This window comes from Lepisosteus platostomus, chromosome 17 (assembly GCF_059453375.1).
Source record: "Lepisosteus platostomus isolate fLepPlt1 chromosome 17, fLepPlt1.hap1, whole genome shotgun sequence".
In the NCBI taxonomy this organism is placed as follows: Eukaryota; Metazoa; Chordata; class Actinopteri; order Semionotiformes; family Lepisosteidae; genus Lepisosteus; species Lepisosteus platostomus.
Window position 1 is genome coordinate 11,462,749 of NC_142627.1, and position 14,911 is coordinate 11,477,659.

Below are 14,911 nucleotides of genomic sequence, written 5' to 3' on the forward strand. Positions count from 1 at the left end.
TAGGTTGTTTATGAGAATGTAGCTGCCCCTGAGACTTGCTTGAATTATTTCAAATATGTTCGTGTGCAAAGCAAAGCTCCTCAGTGGAAATTGTGTCTGGCTGAGGAGGTCATTTTTAGCAGGCATATGTTTATTTGTCAAGCAGCCTTTCTTTTTTTGGGTATCGTCTAGTAAATAAGTGGATACATGCCAAAGCCCTGCATGAACCCAGCACAGGATGTGGCCGAAGGAATTTCTGTTGATTCCATGGGAATTAGAGAAATGCTTAACGAGCTAGAGTGCTGAAGTCAGGCAGCACATCTGTTAAGGTGTCTGTGTATTCAATAACATCGCAAAGAAGAAGACAAATGAGCAGGTCTTTGCTGCTTGAAACATTGCAGGTCCTTGCAGGTCCTCAAAAAATACAAGCAGAATACTTGTCGGAAAAAAGATTTAAGAGCTGGCTGTGAAACAGAGTGGCGCCTAGAACAAACGATAACAAGTGCATTCGTTTCGTGAAAGCTGAAGACACAAGCAGGCCTTTCTTTGGGAGCCGCTGCCTCAGTGACTTGTTGAACCACGTTTTGCTAAACGTTAGCCAATGAACCAGGCGATGTAGTGGAGTGTCTCCCGCGTGATGCTTCATCTGAGGAGCACAAACCGTGCCTGGAGCCTCACGAAGTACCAGCATTGCGCTCCTACCCAGCCTGCCAGCAAAAGATGCATCATATGTTTTTTAAAACAGGTGTGCAGTTGTCAAGAGGAAAGAAACGCAACATTTTTAAGGTCAGGATGCTTGAGAATGGATGGCAGTGAACTTAAAATCATCAGATCAGGGCAGCCAGTATTATTCCTTTTCAAATGTTATTTTTCTAAAGCTTTCACAGAATGTTTGACAACATCTCATACTGTACTTTGGAAGTAATGGCATCAGGCTTAGGTCTTAGGTCAATGAGCTGAATTGTAAAATTAAATTTGCCCCAGGCCTTTATCTTTCCTACCTAACTCCTTACATTAACTTAATATACAATAATGTCTATAAACCTTAACCTATGACATCCTAGCCAAGTACAGTATATTTAGGTTTAATAGCTATTTGTTTTAAGATATAGTGAATGCAGAAAGCCATAATTGTCATTTCCTGGTCTTTTATTTTAATTTTAATTAATGCAACTAAAAAAATAAATTAAAGCTTTTGAAGTCTCATGTTGTAGGTCCAGTCTGTCTCAGTCATGCCAGTGCTTGTGAATGAGTCAAGATACAACCACTATACACATTTCATTTAGCAAATTCAACTTCAGGCATCCCATTTAATTTTGCTGGGTTAAAATGGGCTCAGTCATTTAAATCCGTAAATCTAACGCTAATAAGGAGGTAGCAGACAGTTTAGAAAGTCCCGGGGTTATTTATGTCTTAACCTCATCCTGATTGATTGTGATCTTTTAGGTTCTTTGTTGTTCACACAGTCAGATGCAGTCACATTTAGTCGGCACAAAAAGCTGCTACTGCCACCTGCTGGCGAAATTTGTTATTTGGCTTTTACCTGCTCCCAGATGTCGCACTACACAATTGTTGTTGACCTTTTATAATTTTCCCAAGATTAAGAAATTTTGGTTTTGATTCCAATATAAAAAGGGATATCATGAAGTCCTGTATGCAAATGGCATTACATTGTATATGGGATATCATTTCAGTTATAGCAGTACAGTGCCTGCAAGAAAGCTTTGAAAATACGACCTTGAAAAGGCTTTAAAAGAAACTTAGTAGCACTTTTCTTGACGAGTTTTAAGAATTTGAGTGGATTTGAATTGTAATAATATCCTTCTCTTATTGTCAGTGCTCTTTCTCTATTTGACTTTATAGTGAAGAAGAACATATAAGAAAAGGAAAATTAAAGTGTATTATAGTTAGGTATAAAAAAAAGAACTAAGAACTAACCATGAAAAGTCTTCTTTTAAACAGGATTTCCCTAAGCATCAGGCTTTTCCAAATTACTTTACTGGCTACCCCCAATTTAGAAGTTTGCATGCACTATTTATTAAAGTGTGAATTCTGTAGAAGGTATAAAATAAACAATAAATAAGAGTAGAAAAAACTTTTAAAAATGTAGTTTTAGAATTCTTTCAAGCTGGGAAATCAACTACATGTTTTACTGCTTCCACTTACTGTTACTGAAATAGGCAATAATTTAGGTTCTGCTGGTGTGAAGTATTTTTTTTTCATTCTGTACTTCAAAGAAATAGTTTAAAGGGAAATACTATGCACAATGTCATGAGTCATTTCTTTCTAGTAGCTCACTCTAGGAAAATGTGGCTCACATATAGAACGTTTAACAGTTAAATGTTCTACATTTGAGCCACATTTTCTTAGTGCAAGCTACTAGAAAGGAATTACTCATGACATTATGCATAGTATTTCAACTAATAATTTTTTTGTTCTCACATTATGCCTTTGAGGAGTTTCGTAACAATTACGAACATTGTATGTGATACAATTACAATGAGGTGGTGTTAAAAATTGCATTTAAATTATAGATGATTTGTAAAACCACTCCATTACATACAATTAATGTACACACCTACCATCAAAAAAATGTTAGGCAATCAGGTACAGTAGCAAGCTTTTTAACAGATCCTATGGGAAAACTGAGCACAGCATTTCTCTGGATCTCTACTAAATTCTGACTCAGAGCTGTTTGGCAACTACTGGCTTTGAATATCTTACCATTTAATCTTAATTTGCACTATAATATTTATAATCATAACACCTCAGAAACAGACACAGAAGAAGGGATAATAGCTTCAGCATTAGCCTGTTAGACACCAGAACCAGAACCTGTTTTCATGCTATGCATTATGGGAGGCTGCCAGAATGTCACCAGTTTGAAAGGCAGAAATTTGTTACTTGTGCTCAAAAGCAATCCATCACCATCCACATCCTTTACTCCCACATACGACATTAATACCACAACTGTCATCAACTTGAGGTGCAGAACTTGTTTCCTTCTATATTTTTCATTATTCAGTATGTCTTGTTTTTGGTCTTGTTTTTAACTTTTAGTTTTAAAACATGCAAAACTGCTAAAAAGTAACAATACAGTTATACAAGATACAAGATCTGGACCAAATACAAGATCTAGAACAATTGAATCACACTAGACTGTATTTAATACATTCAGGAACGAGATAGTACAAGATAAGTGGGACATCTATTTCAGATTTGAATGAATGTTTTAAGAGTTCAATAATTTCCATAGTAATTTGTATTTTTCAAATTGGTGTTATGTTTTATTTTAAAAGATGAAAAATAAATATAAACCTTTGAGCTGAAATAAAGGTCTTACTTGAGGAAATGGCACTTACAATATTTTTTCCTCTGGTGAATGACATAGGGCATTACAGTACATTAAAAGGTTTTACTTAAGGGTAAGGCCACTTGTGCTAGTTTTCAGCATGTTACAACTTGTATATCATATATTTGATAGGGTTTTATCCTAGAAAACAAATGAATATTTTTCTGTCTGGAAACCTAACTTCATTTACACACTTTTTATATTAAAATGAATGGCTCCAATTTGGATCCTGAAAAAAAAGGAGAAACATTAAAACTCACTTCACTAATAAAGTATTATATTAATTTAAATAAGAATAAAAATGTAGACAATATCATTGAAACGGTGAATGGATTTTCCCCACAACAGAGAATATTTTCAGGCAACAACGAGCAAAAGCCCTTTGTGTGTGATAAATGTTTTGGCATCCTCATCTGTGGCTTCTACACAATCGGCACAGCTATTTCTTTCTTTCATTTTTGGAACAAAAAGGAAGATTACTGACCATTCACAATTACAGAGGTGCCTTCTCAGGTGATCAGCTTGCATTGCAAGACTAGAAAGAGCAAAGGCAATATGGGCATGGTATTCTCTATAAAAAAGCCAGGAAAATATCAAAAGGATTTAAGCTTCCAGTGCCGAAATGATCTTTGGCTTTGAGCTGCCGGCATTGGTTTCTCTTGCATAATAAAAATTCTTCCCACACTCTGAATTACAAGCACCTCATTTATAAAGCTCTGTACAATTACTGGCACCAGCACTGTCAGCTAACTGTGTAGCCTACTGGCTAAAAAGAGAAGCAGACCAAGGTCATACAGATGATCTAGGAAGTCGTAACTTGCAACCTGACGTTATCATACAGTGTGCGGAGATATTGGTTTCTTGGCTAATCGACTATCTAAACCAGCTTTTCAGGAATACTGGTTATATATATATATTCCTCTGTATGTCTTTCACATGCCCAGAGAAAATGGGAAAGGTCAGACAGTACCTTGTGTGAAAAATGGCTTGTTTAAACGGGATTGAATAAGAAAGGAACCTGGAATTTCTCTCTTGTGCTGATGGTAAATATTTAAACAGCTACAGGCTACTACAAAAAGTCTGCAATGCAAAACACGATTAATATAAACGATGATGTGTACAGATATTATAATTATTTTTTAGAATTCTTCATTTATATAAATATATTTAATACAATAATTTTGAAAAAAACACAGGACTGTGTTTATTTCTATACTATATCACTTTATATGATATGAGATTCTATTTCAACTGTTTACAGGTTTGAAAAACATTCTTTCTTTTCTCTGCTTTTAAAATGTTTTTGTTTGTTTTTACGGGACAGTACCTTGCCACATATTTAACTTCCTGGTTTTGCACATAACTGATGAGAGTATTCCGTTGTTTCGGGGGAGTCAAAATGGCTTTCCTATATTAACAGCAAGCAAGTTATTATTTTTAAATTATAGTAGAGTGTGTACAATGGGCTGTCACTCATTCATGGGAAGATTGTATATACCTTTTCAAAAACAGTATGTTTGAGATGGCTTAATAACCTGACTGCATCTTAGCAGATAGTATACTGTATTCTAGAACAGCCTACTTCCTACCCAGCATCCCCCTCAAAATTATATACACCAGTTGTTCACAAACTGCAAAGTCTTGTTTTTTGTTTTGCTAAGAGTATTTCAATTTACAGTATTTCTGTGATTCTGGACCTTTTTTTAAAATAGATTCTTCAAAAATATCCTCAAGTATACAAAGGGTATGCATCAGACTTCAAAGTAGCATTCTTTGATAAGGCTCTGGAAGAAGTATGGGATGATATAAAATAATTGAGTTACTGCATTGTGCATACAATGGGAGTGATCATATTACTCCGTTAGCTGAGTACAGTTAGGACTGAGTTTGTGGAACTTCAGCAAACCATTAAAGGAATTTCTTTATCTGAGGAACATCTGCATGTTTTTAGCTGTAGGTGTAGTTCTCCCACAGTTTCTCATTTGGCACAACAGTATTAATGACTGGGAGAATAAGCGAAGCTCTGAACTTCCACACACTCATCACATCCACGTACAGTACCTCACCTGACTCTCTCTTCTACCCCAGGCAAACACATATCGGCCAGTTATATTCTCACAGTTTGAGGGATTGCTAGAGAAATCTTGCCACTCATCCAACCTTAGAAATGACTGTCTTATTATGCTAACTTGCTGTTTATTTATCAGTATTAAACACCTTATATAGGGCTGAAACGTAAAAGTCTAAACATTAAGTGTTTTCTTCCAATTCCAAATGTATCTTTTTATGTCCTCCACCAGATGGCAGTGAAGGTCTCAGACTGTGCACTGGTACCAGAGATTACAGGTCTAAGACGCCCACTCCTCTGTTTTACTGAAAACATCCAGATGCTAACTGAAAGGAGTCTGACTAATTTTAATGGACCTTATTTCATGGATGTAGTGTACTTTGGAGTTTCAGAATATTTTATATTGATTAATTCTGCTACTTAGGTCAAATAGCAGCTCAGTATGAAGAGCTGCACTTCATGACTCTACCAGCATGCTAACCACTTATTATAATCCTGTGCATTTATATATGAGTTTTCACACCCATGGGTCCCAAAGTGCTATTACATATAGGAGGGATCCCACTTCATCCACTACAGAAGTGCAGCAATCATTACACGCCTGCAGCTCCTCTACACACCACATCAGGTTGAGAAGTTGGTAAGTAATTCAACAAATAGATGAAGGGGGAAACTTACCTGATTTTAATTGTAGGTCATCTCCTTTCCTCGTCCTGGCCCAGCCTAACTCCTGAGATATGAAGAATTCATGCACCTAAGGTAAGGAATGCACTACCACTACCCTGTTCATATTCCACAGGCAATGTCAGTGAGCTGTTTTAAGAAGCAGGTAAAACATACCTTTTAAATTTAGCTTCTATTAATTTATCATTGTTTGTTGTTTTTTTAATTATATTTTTTATTTTTCCCTTTTATTTCACGTTGACATTTTATATTGATGTTTTATGCCTTGTGATCATCTTTTACGATCTTCTACTTTATTTGACATCATTACAAATTTTATTTTAAAATTCCTGGTTATTACTCTTCTTTTGTATTTCCTATTGCCATTAGTACTATTGTCTCATTTCTTTTATTTTATGCTTTTATCTTATACTTCACAATTTATGGCCTCTTGTATTTTTATCGTGCTATTTTATGTTTGCTCTGTAAAGCACTTTGAGCTGCATTTTTGTGTACTCCTCTCCAACACCTCTGCATTTTTTGTGGACTCCTCTCCAACACCTCCAATGTGCAGCATCCACCTGAGTGATGCATCGGCAGCCAAAGTGCACCAGTACACTCAGCACACATCAGCTATAAGTGAGGAGGAGAGCACAACGATGAAGCTAATTGATCATTTAAAGATCCCCATGCTGAAGGTATATCTCTATATGTGTATACATACATAGTGTATGTGTTTGCATATAAGCCTTGATTGTCTTTGGTCGACATCAGGCTTTTTTTTCTTTGCATTTCTTAAATAGAGACCTCATCTCCTTTTAAAACAAAATCTGTATCCAGTTCAAAGGCTGGGCCCTGTCACAGGTCTGACACACTCCTAGTTAGTTGGTGGTAATAAAGTGGTGTTTTCAGCAGGAGACCAATCCTTTAATGTCAAGTGCTGGCACTTTTGCATATTATTTTATTGAACAGCATCTCTTCAGCTTGTTACTTTTTTGAAGGGCAAGGTGTTAACAAAGCATTTTACACATAATTTTCCACAGCTGTACAGAAATTGTACAGTATGACACACAATGGCTAAGACAGTCACTGAGGCAAGGGGAAAATGTGAGTGTGTATTCACTCTCTTGTCTTAATAATGTCAGAGCCATTACAGGAATCTTAGGTTGTTTTACCCTTAGCATAATTTAAGAAGCTGCTAGATACAATACACTAGACTATTTAAATTTATATATGGTTTACTGCTGTTTTTTTGCTGTAGGCATTGTCTATATAAAGTGACTTGCAAACGTCTATGTTTCAGTCTCAAATTAAGAAATTAAATTAACCTGAAGTGGGGAAAACTTTTCCTCACAATTTCCACACCTCTTGACTCTGCAGCATGGAGAACATGTTCATAAAGTAATGATTTTAAGATATAGGGCAGCTGGTTAAGATTCAACATGAACATGATGTTTAATTGTTAATGAGTCTGGGTTAATAAAAATGCACTTGCATTTCTTGCTTTCATGATGGGCATGTTGCACTGAACCTTTTGTTGTTTCCTCTTTAAAAAACTCTTTCTACAATTTTCCAGTCATGCCAGACCTGACCTGAAAATCTACAGGAAAGTGGGGATATGGCTTGCCTGAGTATTTTTATTTTCTGTGCTCCTTTCTTGGGGCTGGTGGAGTTTTTAGGATGGTGCAAAATGCTCATGTGGGAATCAACCAGTGAAATGGAGCAGATGATTAGGTGTGAATTGCTGACAACTGTGAAGCCAATCAACCCTTCTTTTTAAAGAAGGAAGCGAGCTAAGAGCTGCAATCTTGATTTTGATAAAAATGACAAATTTAGCCTTTTCTTTGTACTTTATTTTATATGTAATACTTGGCTAAATTTGTCCTAAGACAGCTGTAACACATCTTATGAAAGGACACAAATGTGTTTTAAGAGGGCCCTATTTCATACCTAGCTACTTCAGTAGTCATCATATGAATCATGTTTGAGCTTTTTTGTAAGAAAATCAATTCAGTGAAGAGTCCAGCCTTTTGCATTTTAGAATGAACGTACAGGGACTAAATTCTCGGCAATTAAGCCATTCCAACTTTTGATAACACAGTAGAAGTTTAAGTAATCAAAAATCCAGTCAGACATTAGTTTTAAAAGTAGCTTCAGCAGAAATAAATGAAACTAATGTGTATTAATAGGATTCTTTAAAACGAATTTATATATTCGACTCTTTATTTTAAAAAGCAGCAGTCGCATCTCCTTTTGGCTTCACGGTCGTGCAGCCTTTAAAAATTTAAAGCCACTTTGTGTCGTCTTATTGCAGAGCAGGAAAAAAATAAATAAAGACTCTCCCTTGTTCGAAGATTCCAGCTGACGTGCCTTGAAGCAGCACGAACGAGACTCAAGGGTCTCACCATCCACACTCCATGTGATTGCAAAAATCTGCTCTGCCTCAGTGCCGCTGCTCCTCCCATGGGGACACAATACATTAGCACGTAAGAAAGGTTTTTGTGATGCCGCATTGATGCGGCCCATTTTTTTTCACTTTCATAGCAGCCCCCCCTTAATAACGGAGGTTTGGTCCTGTTGATTAGCTCTTATCCAGATAGAGTCAAAAAAAATTGTCAAGTCACTTCATTAGAGAAAGAAGAATCACAACACAGTATATTCGTAAGGGTACGCAAAATGTAGAGCGAAATATTAAGGCATGTTTGTTTCTGAATCTCTGGTTAATTGTGTCAATTAAAGCACCGCGTCTACCAGATTTTTTCCCATGTAAACTGAACCACTTATAAAACGATCAATAGAAAATAAATATATTAAACTGTATGCCCTAGCTTTTTATGTGCTGAATGTATTGATTGTTACTGCAACAGACATTTGTCCAAGTCAGTTCTGCTGGATGGCTGTTAGTAGGAGGAAATGAAATATTTTCTCAGGGTACCACAAAAGCAAAAGTGCAAAATACACTATATATCAGATATATGAGTATATAAAGCTATTTGCATAATATTTGTACTGCAATCAATAAAGAACTGATAAAGATATAAATATTCAATTATTTTCATTCAATCCACTACTATATGTGTCTCCAAAACAGACATGGGCCTTAAAATGGCTGATTAATAATAGACAAAGTTAAATATTGTTTAAAAAAATAAAGAAAGGAATAACCTTTTAAATTAAAGTCTAATTAACCAACATATTTACGTAATTTTATTACAACAGAATTGAATCTGAAGGCTTGAAAGGACAGTTGTCAGAAACAATCTGTATTTGGATTTATACAGATTTAATTAAAGTTACAGTGCTAAAAGAAAGACATCACACCACCCTCCAAATCAAAGTAAAGTTAAATATTAGCAGTGAGATAGTAGTATTCTCACTTTTTCTCATTTTCAGCTTGCTTGCTTATACAACAGAAGGAGGAGAATATTTGTAACTTTCTGTTCTTCGTCTAACTCTTCTCTTAATTTGAAGAAACAGTCTCAAAATATTTTAACTAAACACATTTTTCATGAAAGAAATTAAGTTTACTTGTTGGACAGGAATATGCAGATTCTATTCACCTTTAAGTGCACAAGACTACACATCAAAACAAGACCCAATTTCACTGTGCTGTCTCCTTGCTACAACAACTAAGAGTTTTGCCAGCAGGGGTCTGTTCGGTTTTGTTAAGTTCTAACTGCTATGTGACTCATTGCAGAATGCTCTGAGAAACAGTAGTATTCCCATGAAAGAGCAACCTAAAAAGAAATATTGATCAAATGACAGGTTAGAGCAGTGAAAAGGAGTTTTCTTTCAATATACCGAAGATCCCAGAGGCAAATTACCTTGGCCATTCTTAAAAGTCTAAATTTCATGGTTGTTCTCAACTGTAAACAGGTCAAAATAGTTCCCTTATGATCCACTATGGTGACATCTTTTGTTGAACATGTAACAGAGAAAAGAAAAAAGAAAAACGGATGTGATCTTGATGCAGTGTTCAACACATTGCACATTCATGGCTTTGAATCGCAAACATTATTTATATGTATATAATATTATAGTATTGCTTTATAGTATTATAGTATTGCTCTAAATAGTTATTCTTGTATTGCTAATAATTTTGAGAATTAGCAAGTACATCATAATTAATCTGATCTTAACTCAACATCAGATCTTTGTGATATCCTAGTTAGATTTAAATAAATGATTATAGTTTTTAAACTGATTATTAAGAAAGAAATCTTAATTGGGTACGGTCTATTTCTCTTGTTTTTTCTTGCTTGCAACATTGTCTTCATAATAATGAATGACAGTTAAAATATTTCTGTGAAAGACATATTTGCCGCTTAGAAATAAAAAAACAATTAGATTACTTTTTTATTCCCCCCACCCCCCCACCCCTCCATTTTTTTATTCCTTCATCCTGACTCAACACTGCCCCTGAAGCTAACCCTTCATTAATCTCTCATGAGGCTCCATCCACTGCTAACTATGGTCCATCATCTTCAGATAAATTAGAGAACTGATCGTTTCTATCTGCCCTTTATGGATATACTGTACCAACTATTGCAAGAATGAGAATTTTTTAACGAGATGAGGCATATTAAATTTAGCCCCTCATGCCTGATAGGGGGTTTGATTCAGCTCCCAAAAGGTATTCTTAAACAGATCCCAGCTATTGACATTTTGTGTCTGTCTTGTCTATTTGACCAACTTTAGTAAAGGTGTATATAAATTATCATGTTAAAAAAACGAAATGCCTTTGATGTATGACATGGTGAATGCCCTGCCCCCACTTCCTTCAAGATTCGAAGCTCCCAGACGGCAATAATGGCTAGTTTGGCTTTGGGTGAGTAGGTGTGGGAGCAGAGATAGACGAGGCCTCATAACACTTAGAGGGTTTTGTAATCAAGTGGAAAATGTGGCCCGCTTTGACAAGAAAAGATTGCAGTTCCTTGTCCATGTCACTCTTGTGTGCCCATGGAGATGCAGAAAGACAGGGGAGTAAACAGAGTGCAAATTGTTCAGAAAGCATGAAAATGGCCCCGCTTTCAGGCAGACCTTTGCTGCTGGCATTTGCCAGCTGGGCTTTTCTGGGGAAAAGCCATGATCTTCCTGTCTCTTTCTGACAGATGCTTTCGATGATCTGGAGCCGAAGATCGGGACCTGATGGTTGACCAACATCCAAAAGGCATCATAATCTGCACATTCCAGGAAAGGATTGCAAAGATGGCTTTTTAAGGAACAGCAGGGAATGAAGAACATGGAAGTATTTTGTTTTCTCATGCATTTTATTTTTTCATTAGACTCTCAGCAGAAAGAACTTCATGTTACAAACAATTATAACAAGAACAAATCAATGTTGTTTTTCTGCTTACTTGGCCAACATATTTGTTTCTAGCACAGAGATTTGGACCAAACACTGCCCTATACTGTATAGTATATGTTAGAGTCTTTCAAAAAAATCTTCATTTTCCATCAGAACCTCATTTTCTTTTGGATTATGTACACCACTTTACCTTTGTGCCATTATGGTTAAACAAGATTTGAACTATAATTGTTTTCTTCACTCTAAATATACTTTGGCTTGAGGGGGGTTCAGAATGGGAGGGAAGTGGGAGAGATGGAAGTGATGAGATTGGATTGGGTGATTCCCTGATAACTCAGACATGTAGGCAGAGTTTGCTTTGGTATCCCTGCCTGCAGGACACAACTTTTCTGATTCTATTATGCAGAACAGTTGATCCCTAGGAAAAAAAAGAAAAGCAAAACATTACAGATGCCAGCAGAGTGTATAATAAACATCACACAAGGACAAATTTTAGCGAGTTTGTTTAGACAGCTGAAGCACATTAGATACAAATAGCTTTTAGTGGAGAAGCTAGTGGAGAATGTTGTTTAAAACTAGGTTATCGTGGATGCTCATAGCAGTTCAGAATTTGTAGCAGATAGGATCACAGTAATTCCAGGACTACTCCAGTACAAATTCCAATTCAACACTTCAGTTCCAGACATGCATACAGTATATATATATCTACTGTAGATTAACATATGTAGATGAACAGTATAATGAAATGGAGATTTCTAAATGTTTTGACAGCTGATGTGATAGAGGTTACATCGCCAACTGCCAGCTTTTATGTATTCTTTAAAGGGCTAAAAGGCATTTATAGTATTTTTTGCACCATGACCTTATCCAATGTTATACACAATAAGTATGCTAGTCAGTTCACATTCTGGTAGTGTATTGTATTCTTTCACCCCCTGGGGACTAAAATATGTAGTTAAATAAAACTTGGATTTACATTACATCCTTTCTAGATTATTTTACTATTTATCTGAAATACTGTAAATTTCTGTACAACCATTTGATTTTCATTTTGTCTAGTTGCATATTTAGGGGTTTTCATAAATGAAGAGACTAGAATAAGAGATAGTTATATCACAGACTGTAAGGAACTTCTAAGATAAATCATGATTAATCCATTCAATTGTGAGTGGGGTTTTTGTGATTTTGATGGAACCTGATGATCCTGTACTTTATCAGGGGGATTTTCAGAGCTTTTTGCTCCCATCTGAAATTAGTTCTTAAGTTTTTGGAAGTTTGCAGGAATGCATTTACAATGCCAGTCAAGCTAGAGTAAAAAATGGGAGAATAAAAACAATATTTGTGCTTTATCATAATTTAACAGGAGCTTTGAAAGTGGTCCTGGAAATCCTCCGGAAGACTCAACAAAGAAAACTAGTTCCTAATTTTCAAGGTCAAGCTCATCCATAATCAGGAGATACATATTGTGTCACTGCTCATCTACTTTGTATTCTTTACACTAGACAACACAAGGCACCTGTTTCAGAAGTTGCCTTTAAGTGACATATGTGCCTTGGAAATAATGTGTGCTTGACAAAGAAGTGCAACTGAGGTCTTCTAAGCAGCTGTAAAATGTTGAATTTTTACCATAAATTAGCATGTCTTAAAGCATGAAGCTCGGGACAAGCTGACTGTTAATTACTGTTTGAGAACAAAAATGAAGCTAAGCAAAGTACATGTAGGTGTGTGGTGCAGTATGTGTTCAAAGTGTCCTCTCTGTCCTATAGATACTACAGGACAAAATGTTCTCCCTGGTGCTGGATAGAGGCAGGATTGAGTCACAGGCCTAGACTAGACTCCTGCACTCACGCCTGTTTTCTCCAGCTCGGTGATTGCTGATGTGAAATATTGATTTGCACATCTGCCCATATCATGAAGTCTAAGCGGCTCTTGTCAAACCCGTTTATAACCCTTTTCTGACAGCTCTTTGGTGTTGTGCATCTCTAACCAGCTGCTATGTGAGAGGGGGTGGGGGGAGGTTGCTTGTGGGATTTACATGCTCTTGGTTAACATATTTTAGTAGGACACATTTTTTTTATACTGGATCACAGTAAGCATTGGAATGTACTGTAACTGCAATTTTTCCAAATGCAAATTATCCAGTTGCCGTTCATAATTAACATTCTTACATTTTACTTTTAAATTGATGCCTGTATACTTTTCCAATTAGAGGGTTTGCAGTTAAAGGGTACTGTATGTCTACATGAGCAGAAATAAACAACTGGGAATGCTGACTAGAACTGGAATATTCCTGTGTTGTTCAGGCGAAGGTTCAAAACTCTTCTTTGTAATATAACCAATAGTCCAGAGCAGGGGTTAATTCAAATGAGCCCTACAAAGTTCACGAAAGAACAATTTGTCACTGTGGTCCATCCATGTGGAACATTGATTTATTAATCATATATTCATGCAAGATGCCAATTTACAACAATTTAAATCCACCGTCTTTGACAGCACATACTGTAGCTTGGGGACTATATGAGCATACCTGCCTTTTCCATGTCAGGTCTGTGAATTTGTGAAGGTCATTAAAGTTGTCCATCAGGGGTCTTTCTGAATATACAATGTACACAAAATAGGATTAAACCATCAGTGAAAGACAGAAGTGTCAAAGCTTGCACAAAAGCAAAAGCAACAGAAGATTGTCTTTTCTTAAGCCAACAGGGAGATCTAAAAGCTTTCACTTTAGCTTGAGCAAGCTCCTCTCCTTTCATGACAAACATGTGCTAAGAATACTACAGGGGAAAGAGCTCTTTGAAGTGGACCCATTGTTTTTTTTAAAAGGATGTTATCTTCACAGTCTTGTGTTTATTTCTGTAAAAGGCAGCAATAGTTCATCTTGGCCAGAAAGGAACCAGAAGCACTTTGCTTTGAGTCCCTTTGGACTGCCTGTTTAACTGAATGACAACAAGATTTGCTTAAACAAGAAGGATGAAAGATTGCACTGTATATATTGTCATAACAAAGAGCACAAACTTGTATTCAGTGACTGAAACTGAGTAGAGTATCCCTGAAACCTTGCCAAAAAGGTCATTTGAATCAAAAAGAGCTTGGTTTATATATGATCAGATTGATCATAATTAAAGTAAATGAATTCAAGAAACATATTGCTGAATGAATAAAATTGACATGTTCAATTTTAAGGAATGGTGAACAATATGGAAGGCAGACAATAGACGTATTATAGCATGTAATCTAACTGGATATAGCTGGTGCCAAATGAAAGAAAAACAGGATTAGAAACCATTATTCTGTCAATGTTCAAATTCTGTATTGTTACAAAGCTCGACGAGTCCCAGTTCCATAGGGAGAAAATGTTTTTTTTTTTATTGGCAAATGTAGGTCATGCATTTTAAATACTTTTCATGAATTTTCAACACATTGGATCATTGCTTGAAACGTATTGAAATCTCTTCGATGTGCTGACAAATTAATGATACAGTTACAAATTTAATATCATATTAAACCAAAACAAACCTCAAGGAATTTACAGACTACACTG

General features: G+C 36.0%; 1 protein-coding gene across 2 annotated transcripts in view; it reads left to right on the forward strand.

Annotated features, from left to right (window-relative positions):
• Positions 1 to 13,086, forward strand: part of LOC148646140 (uncharacterized) — a 47,399-nt gene extending 34,313 nt beyond the window's left edge. For both annotated transcript variants that reach the window (XR_015927881.1, XR_015927883.1), the window contains 4 exons: positions 6,094 to 6,158; positions 6,637 to 6,760; positions 8,417 to 8,548; positions 11,174 to 13,086. The gene's annotated coding sequence lies outside the window, so the exon portion shown is untranslated. The remainder of the gene's footprint in view (positions 1 to 6,093; positions 6,159 to 6,636; positions 6,761 to 8,416; positions 8,549 to 11,173) is intronic.
• The last annotated feature ends 1,825 nt before the right edge of the window (positions 13,087 to 14,911 follow it).